Source organism: Parus major, chromosome 8 (genome assembly GCF_001522545.3).
Source record: "Parus major isolate Abel chromosome 8, Parus_major1.1, whole genome shotgun sequence".
Taxonomy (NCBI): Eukaryota; Metazoa; Chordata; class Aves; order Passeriformes; family Paridae; genus Parus; species Parus major.
This window is the reverse complement of record NC_031777.1, coordinates 30,396,705-30,403,961: the sequence shown is the minus strand read 5'-3', so window position 1 is coordinate 30,403,961 and position 7,257 is coordinate 30,396,705.

Here is a 7,257-nt window from a genome sequence, read left to right as displayed (position 1 = left end):
GCAGGAATTGAGGGAGACCCCAGAGGGTTACAGGAGCAAGGGGAAGTCCCAGCAGGGAACACTTGTCTGGGTCCTGAGGTTTGGAACATCAGGATGGAGTCAGAGAAGCAAGGAACCTCTCTCCAGTTTATCTGCTGGCCCCACTGCAAACATTCCCGTTGTTTTTGGGGGGGATAAATTAAGGATTAAGTCCAAGTGGATGAGCAGAAATGTCTGGTTCACAGAAAAACAAAGATTTTGGAATGTATGAATTAACATTCTTAGACTTCTTCTTAATGCCAGTGCCAGCTCTGAGGAGCTTCCTGGGGTTCATCCCTGGGATACACAGAATATTCAGGCCTGGATGGGGTCAGTGGGGCTGGGAGATGATCAAAGGAAAAGATCCATTGAATTTTATTGTTTGTCTCTTCCTGAATATGGACTAATCCACAATTGGAGAGGATTGAACCAGGAGAAATGTGCTGGAAATGACTTGGATCAAAAATAATTTAAGTGAAACATTCTGTCTTATTTTGAATTTGATTTGAATTTTTACTGAATTAATTTCTCCTGACTGTCTGAGATCAGCGTTCCACCAAACACGTTCCCCCTTTTCAGAAGATTTCTCCAGTTTAAAAAGTTTTCAAGCAAAAACACTTCCAGCCTGGTTTTGGCAGCTGTCAATAACCAACAGTTGGAATCCCAAAGTATTTCTTTAGAGTAATTCACCTGCTGGTTGAGCAGGATGAAACCTGTGAGCCTCTGAACCACCAATTTCGTGACTGATGGGATTAAATTTCGTAACAACAGCAATGAATTTCTCAGCTGGGAAGGCAACAAACATAAAATGTGCACAGAGCTGTAATTTATTTTCTCCTTTCTTTGTTTCAAACTTGAATTTGGAGAGTGAGGAGCGAACTCCAGAATGTGCTGTAAATAAATATTAAAAGTGGGGTTTAAACCAAGCAAGCATTCAAGGCTGGAAGTTGTCAGGTTTCTGAGCAGGGAACAAGTTGGTTAAAATACAGTTTTTATCTCTTTTTATAGATTCAATATTCTAAAAGGCTCTGTAACTATGGTTGCTGCTGTCTTTCTGTTCCATTTGTGCTGAGCAGAAGAATGGGGATATTTTTTGCACCTTTTGGGAGAAGGGGAATGTTTTTACTCCAGGGAAACTTGCTGTGATGAAAGGATGGAAAGGAGAGCTCAACGTGAACTCTGCCCTACCTTAAATCTATTTCCAGTGGGCTGAACTTGGAGAAGGAAACCTGTGGATAACCCAGATCCTTGGGGAGGGTGAGGAGGGGCAAAGGCTGTGCTCCAGCTCTTGTTTAAACCAACCTTTGATGATGCTCATCCTGCAGAAGGTCTCAGCTTCCTCAGACTCTGCTACCAGCCACTGGAAAATGAGATTTTTTCCTGATGTTTAGTCAGAATTCCCAGTGCTGATCCTTGTGCCTGTTCCCTTGGCTTTTTCCTGTGCCCTTCTGGGGAGGGTCGAGGTCTGTCCTCTCTGCCACCCTCTCAAATGGGGTGACAACACTTTGCTGACAGAGAAGCCCTTTCCTGCCTCTCTTTATTGCTGTTTTCCCCTTTCCCTTAGGGTTGAATTCCCACTGAAATAATGTGAAATATCAGGATTTTAGAATATTTGCTTTGCTCATACCTTACACAGCCTGAGAAGATCCTACAGGGCTGAGGAAAGATCCAACAAGGTTCTGCTTTTGGTGACTTTGTGACCGTTTTTAGCACTCCCTCTGAATTCCCACATTTTGCTGGACTTGTCTCCATTCCATGCAGTCCATCCCTATAAATGAGCCCGCTGGCAGAGGAAAAGGAGGAATAAATAAATATCCTCTGGATGAATCCAGGCCAGTTATTATTAGCATGGGGCTCCAAAGCAGTGGAGGCCTCCAAGAGCATTCCAGGAGGAGCAGGAACCCTGGAGCTGGGAGTGCTCAGGTGAGGGTGAGCAGGGTGGGAGTTGTGGTGGGGGCTCAGAAATTCCCAGCAAAGTCCCTTTGCTCGGGCGCTCCCTGTTTTTATTCCCTCGGAACAGCCGCGCGGAGCGTTGGGATGTTGTTCATCTTCCTGATGCCATCTGTTTTCCTGGGTGGGAGGGAGGGATGGGATCCACTCCAAGCTGTTCCAAATGTTTTTCCCTGGTTGAGGCTGAGGTTCAGATGTTCATGTGCGGCTCCTGACGCCGCTGGCAGGGCTGGGCTGGGGGCACTCCTGATCCAGATGGATCTGGCGGAGCTGGGATCACCTCAGGGTGGGGATGGAAGGGTCTGGCAGTCGCTGCTGCCTCCAGAGGTGGTGGAGCTGTCCCTGAATTCCTGTGCTGGATTCTCTGTGTGCTCTGTCTGGATGGACTGAACGCTCCCTCCTCAGCTTCTGTCCAGCTTTTTTCCCAGCCCTATCCCTCCCTCTGTTCCCACATCCTCACTGCTGCTGGTTTTTCACTCCTTTTTGGATCTTCTCTTGTCCCACCCCAAATTCTCATTATTTTCCCTCCTCTCAAACAGTGGCCAGAGCCCTGATCTTATTCTCCCTCTTTTTCTGATCCCTGTCCTCATTTTCTGATCCCTGTATTTTTTTTTTTTTCCATAGGCAGCTGACACTGAGCACAGTGAGATTCCTTTTTTATTTTCTTTCCCAGTTTGCAGTTTTCTGCCTTTAAATCAGTGAATGTCACCACAAAGCTGAGCCTGGGAAACTGAGAGGAGCTGCTGGATACTTTTTCCTGTTTTTTGCAGTGGCTCCTGCAGCAGAGTTTTCTGCAAGTGCCTCCCTTGAGTGACAACACTGGAAAAGTGTCCAAGGCTGGGAGGTGGGAATTGTGGGGATTGAAATCCCTGCAGCACTTCCAGCTCAATCCCAAAATCCTGGAATGCTTTGGAGGGACAGTAAATCCCATTTCATGGGCAGGGACACCTTCCACTGTCCCAGGCTGCTCCAAGCCCTGTCCAGCCTGGCCTTGGGCACTGCCAGGGATGGAGCAGCCACATTCCTCTCATGGATCCTGACTCCCCAGGCAATGGATGGCTGGAAAATAATCCTATTTTTAGGAAAACCCTTTTCTTTCTCCTAAATTAAGTCCTGATAGGATGAGTTTGTCTTTTTAAGGCCGTGGAGGGATTGATTTTTTATTTTGCCATTGGAGAACTCGAAGAAGGGATGTGTTTAATTAAATATTAACGAACCCTCTGTGAGTTGTAAGAGCTCACTACGTGTAGTAAATCAGAAAATTCAGGGTTGTCTTGGAGTCACCCAGCTCTGAGGACTTTAATGGGCATAATTCAGTGCATTTTGGGTTGGTTTTATTGGTTTTTGGAGGTGACATCCCCAATCCCCACAGGATCTCTTTCCATTGACTCCTCCAGGTCCCCCAAAGAGAATCCACATGAACTGAAAAATTACAAAGTGTCTCAAAACTGCTAAATTACCAATCCATTAGAAATCTTTCAATAGAAATGAGCATACAATAGAATAAAAATATAGATCATAGAATCCAAGAATAAATAAAGATATTTTTTTTTTGGCAATAACCAGAGAAAATTGTGAAATGCCAGGGAGCACTGGAGGAGGCACTGGGGACCTTGTGCTGCTGTGAGGACGTTGATCCACATTTTTATTTTTCATCATTATCAATAGAAAGGTGGCTGGGATAATTTAAATGGAAATAAACTGATGGAATCATCAGCTGTCCAATGAATTTAGAAAAGCTTCAGGAAAAGCCTCAGTTCTCTCCGTTTGCACTGTGGGAATGACAAACAGGGATTGCTCAGTTTGGTTCTGGGAGAAGATCTGGGAAATATTAGATTGGTGCAGTCCAAAAAACCGAGTTAAATCTTTATAAAATGCATCTGTTTGAGTGTTTTACTCTGGAACAGGTGGAATTGTAATATTGGCAATTCCTGCCAGAATTAACTTGAGTTTTGTCAACTGGGATTTGGAGGACTTTGTAACAACATTCCAGGTATTGCTGGGAATGTTACAGCTGTAATTCCAGGCAGAGGTGGGCAGAACCCTCCAGGTTTATTTGGATATTTGGTGGCTTTGCTTTGTAGTTGTCCAAACAATTCAATATTTGATACCTGCTACAGAAAATGTCCATAAAATCCTCATTCATTCCCGGATGGGAAATTCCCTCTTTCCCTTTGCTCTGTGTCACAGCTCTGTGCCTTGGGGCCAGGCTTGAACTCCTTTCCTGGAGTCACCAGAGCAGGTTGTAAATGGGAATTTGGTGGTTTTTTATAAGTTGCTGCCAAAAAGCAAAAGCCCTAAAAAAGCTCTGGGTGCCCATATCCAGCTAAGGCTGAATCCAGCAGGTGGCTGGATGGGAAATTTATCCAAGGGGTTTTTTGTCCTTGTTTTTTTAAATCTGGCTCCAGGCTGTGGCTCTGGACATCCAGCACTTGTTGGGCTTGCTCTGAGGAGGAGTCTCAGCCCAAACAAAACGAGCTGAGACAAATAAAATCCTTCTTTTTATCAGAATGCTTAGGATAAACAAGGGAAATAGTAAAAAAAAAATAAAAATCCCAAAGTAAATCATTGTAGCTGAATGAAAAGGCTTTGCCAAAGTCTTCCAGAGCTGTTCTGTCCACACCTGCAATTCCCAAAGCTCTGCTGTTCCCTTTCTTGAGGAATGCAGCCCTTTTATTCCCAGAGTGGAATGATTTGGTGCAGTTCTGGTTGATCCCAGTTTACAACGCGAGCGGTAAAATTCTCTTGAGAAAGTCATTGCTAAGATTGCATAATTGGGCATTAAAGTTCTGATTATACTTTCCAAACTGCGGGACTTTGTTAAAAACCTGACATTCCAAAGCACTGAATTTCAGTGTTTGACAGCTCAGCTGTGAGAGTTTTTTTACAGAACATTTGTACCAGAAGAACAGCATGTTAATTGCCTAAAAAAAACTGGGACAGATTAATCATGGAGCAGGATAGTCGGGAGAATGCAGTTCTGGAGCCCTCTGCTGATGGATTTCCTCATGGAAAGGGTGGCCAGGCTTTGGAAGGGGCTGGAGTGGCCGTCCCTGCAGGTGACAAGGTGGGCATCAGGAACAGCTTGGACTCGATGATCCTGGAGGGCTTTTCCAGCCCTGCTGATCTGGGATTCTCCAGCCATCCAAGCAGATATCCTTGTTTTCCATGATGTCCTTGAACATTCCTGCCATTATCCTGCTCCTGGAAGCCCTGGCTCTGGAGGTGTTCCAGCTGAAATACCCGAGTGAGCTCTGTGGAGAGCGCCCGGCCCGAGCTGATAACTGGGATGGGAGCAGGAGTTTACAGCCACAAACTGCTCAGAATTAACTCTTTATTTTTATTTTGTGGTTACAAGTGGAAGCTGGGCTTGTGGCACCCCATAAAGTCATGGAATCCATCTCCTGGGTGGGAAGGGACCCACAAGGATCATCCAAGTCCAGCTCCTGGCCCTGCACAGGTCTCGTTTATTGTTCCTGAGGACATTTGAAGCAGAGAGAGCTCTGGTAGGGCTTTGTTTGCTCAGATTTATGAAGCCAAGGCTTTCTGGCACAATCATTTCCTTGGGAAAAGGAGGAGCTGTCCTGGAGCTGCCCTGGAATCTCCCATTTTCCAATCTCCATATATCACCAGGGCAGCTGATCCAGGGGTGGGCAGGGGTTGGGAGCCTCCCGTTCCCAGAGCCAGGCAGGGAGAGGATTTCACATCAGCCAGGAAGGCTGTGCTGAATTCTGAGTTCTGGATTCTGAGTTCTGGGTTCTAAATTCCAAATTCATCTCCTGCAGATGGGGGAACTGACCCTGACAAAAACTTGTTTAAACCACAAAAGAGCAGGAAGGCATCGGAGCGTTAAAAACTGGGATGTGGGAAGGAAGTGAGGATGTGATTTCCTTAGGGAACTGAAATCCAATTTCAAGAAACCACTTGTTAGTGCAGCATTTTATGAGGGAATATTCTCTGGGCTACCTGGGGCTTTCCCTGGATCCCTGGAAGGGCCCAAGGCCAGGCTGGATGGGTTTGGAGCAGCCTGGGACAGTGGGAGCTGTCCCTGCCATGGCTGGGGTGGGATTTTGGGTCCTTCCCATTCCAGGGTTCCATTGAAATACAGAGGAGACAGGCTCAGGAATTCCTGGATAATGAGGTGTTTGTGGAGATAAATGGGTTTAATGTAAAATCATTTTCTCATCTTGGAGCAATCAATTCTCACGGCTGCTGGTGGGAATTGTGCCTTTGAGATTTCTCTGGTGCTGACATTCCCTGCACAGCCACAGGCTCCAGCATTCCCAGCTGGAATTCCCTGCACAGCCACAGGCTCCAGCATTCCCAGCTGGAATTCCCTGCACAGCCACAGGCTCCAGCATTCCCAGCTGGAATTCCCACAGCCACAGGCTCCAGCATTCCCAGAATCCCACTTAGGAGCAGCCATGGAAACATCTTCCAGCTCTGCATCCATGGCCAGGAAGGGGATGGGATAACAGGAGAAAGAGGAAGTGATGGACAGCAAAAGGTTTTGTGCTTTTTCTCAAAATATAAAGAGTGGAGCGAGCAGGGCAAAGTTTTTAGTTGGGAATGAATTAAATCTATGTTTCTGCAGGAATTCCTAGAAGAGGGGGAAGGAAAGGAAAATCCCACAGGACAGAAAGGCAGGAGATAATTGTGGTGGGGCAGAAGTTTAAACCCAGCTGTGGAGAGTTTGGGGAGGTCAGGGAAGAGGGTTTGAGCCAGGGGAGGGGGCTGGAGGTGGGAGCAGTGCTTGGAATGGGAAGGGTGTGTGTGGAGAGAGGGAATCAAGGAGCTTGGGATGGAGAAGGAAGGAGAGGATGGCCCAGGTGAGAGTCATTGCTGGAGAATGACTGGAAGAGCAGAGAAGGTTAAAGGAGGTAAATGGAAGCTGGGAGATAATGGGAATATCCATAAGAATGGGGACCTTGTGGGATAGAAGCCCTCAAGGTACAAGTTGGAGTGGTGGGGGTTGGCAGAAAACTGGGCATGGGATCAGAGCTGGAATTTTGAATGGTTCAACAATCCCTGTTTGGTTCAGAAAGGAAAAGGTTCTTTGTGACTGGATGGGAACATTTCCCACGCTGAGGGAGCCACACGTTCTCCAGGCAGTTTGCTGTGTGCATTCCAGAGGTTTGGGAAATACAGAAATGAATTTAATCTCCTGTTTGGAACCTCAGTAATACCTGCTCCAGTGGGAATGTCCCATCCCATGGCAGAGGGGACAGGAAGGGAAAGGTCCCTCATCCCCTGGGACAAGAGAGACCCTGAGGGGCTGGAGCGTGTCCA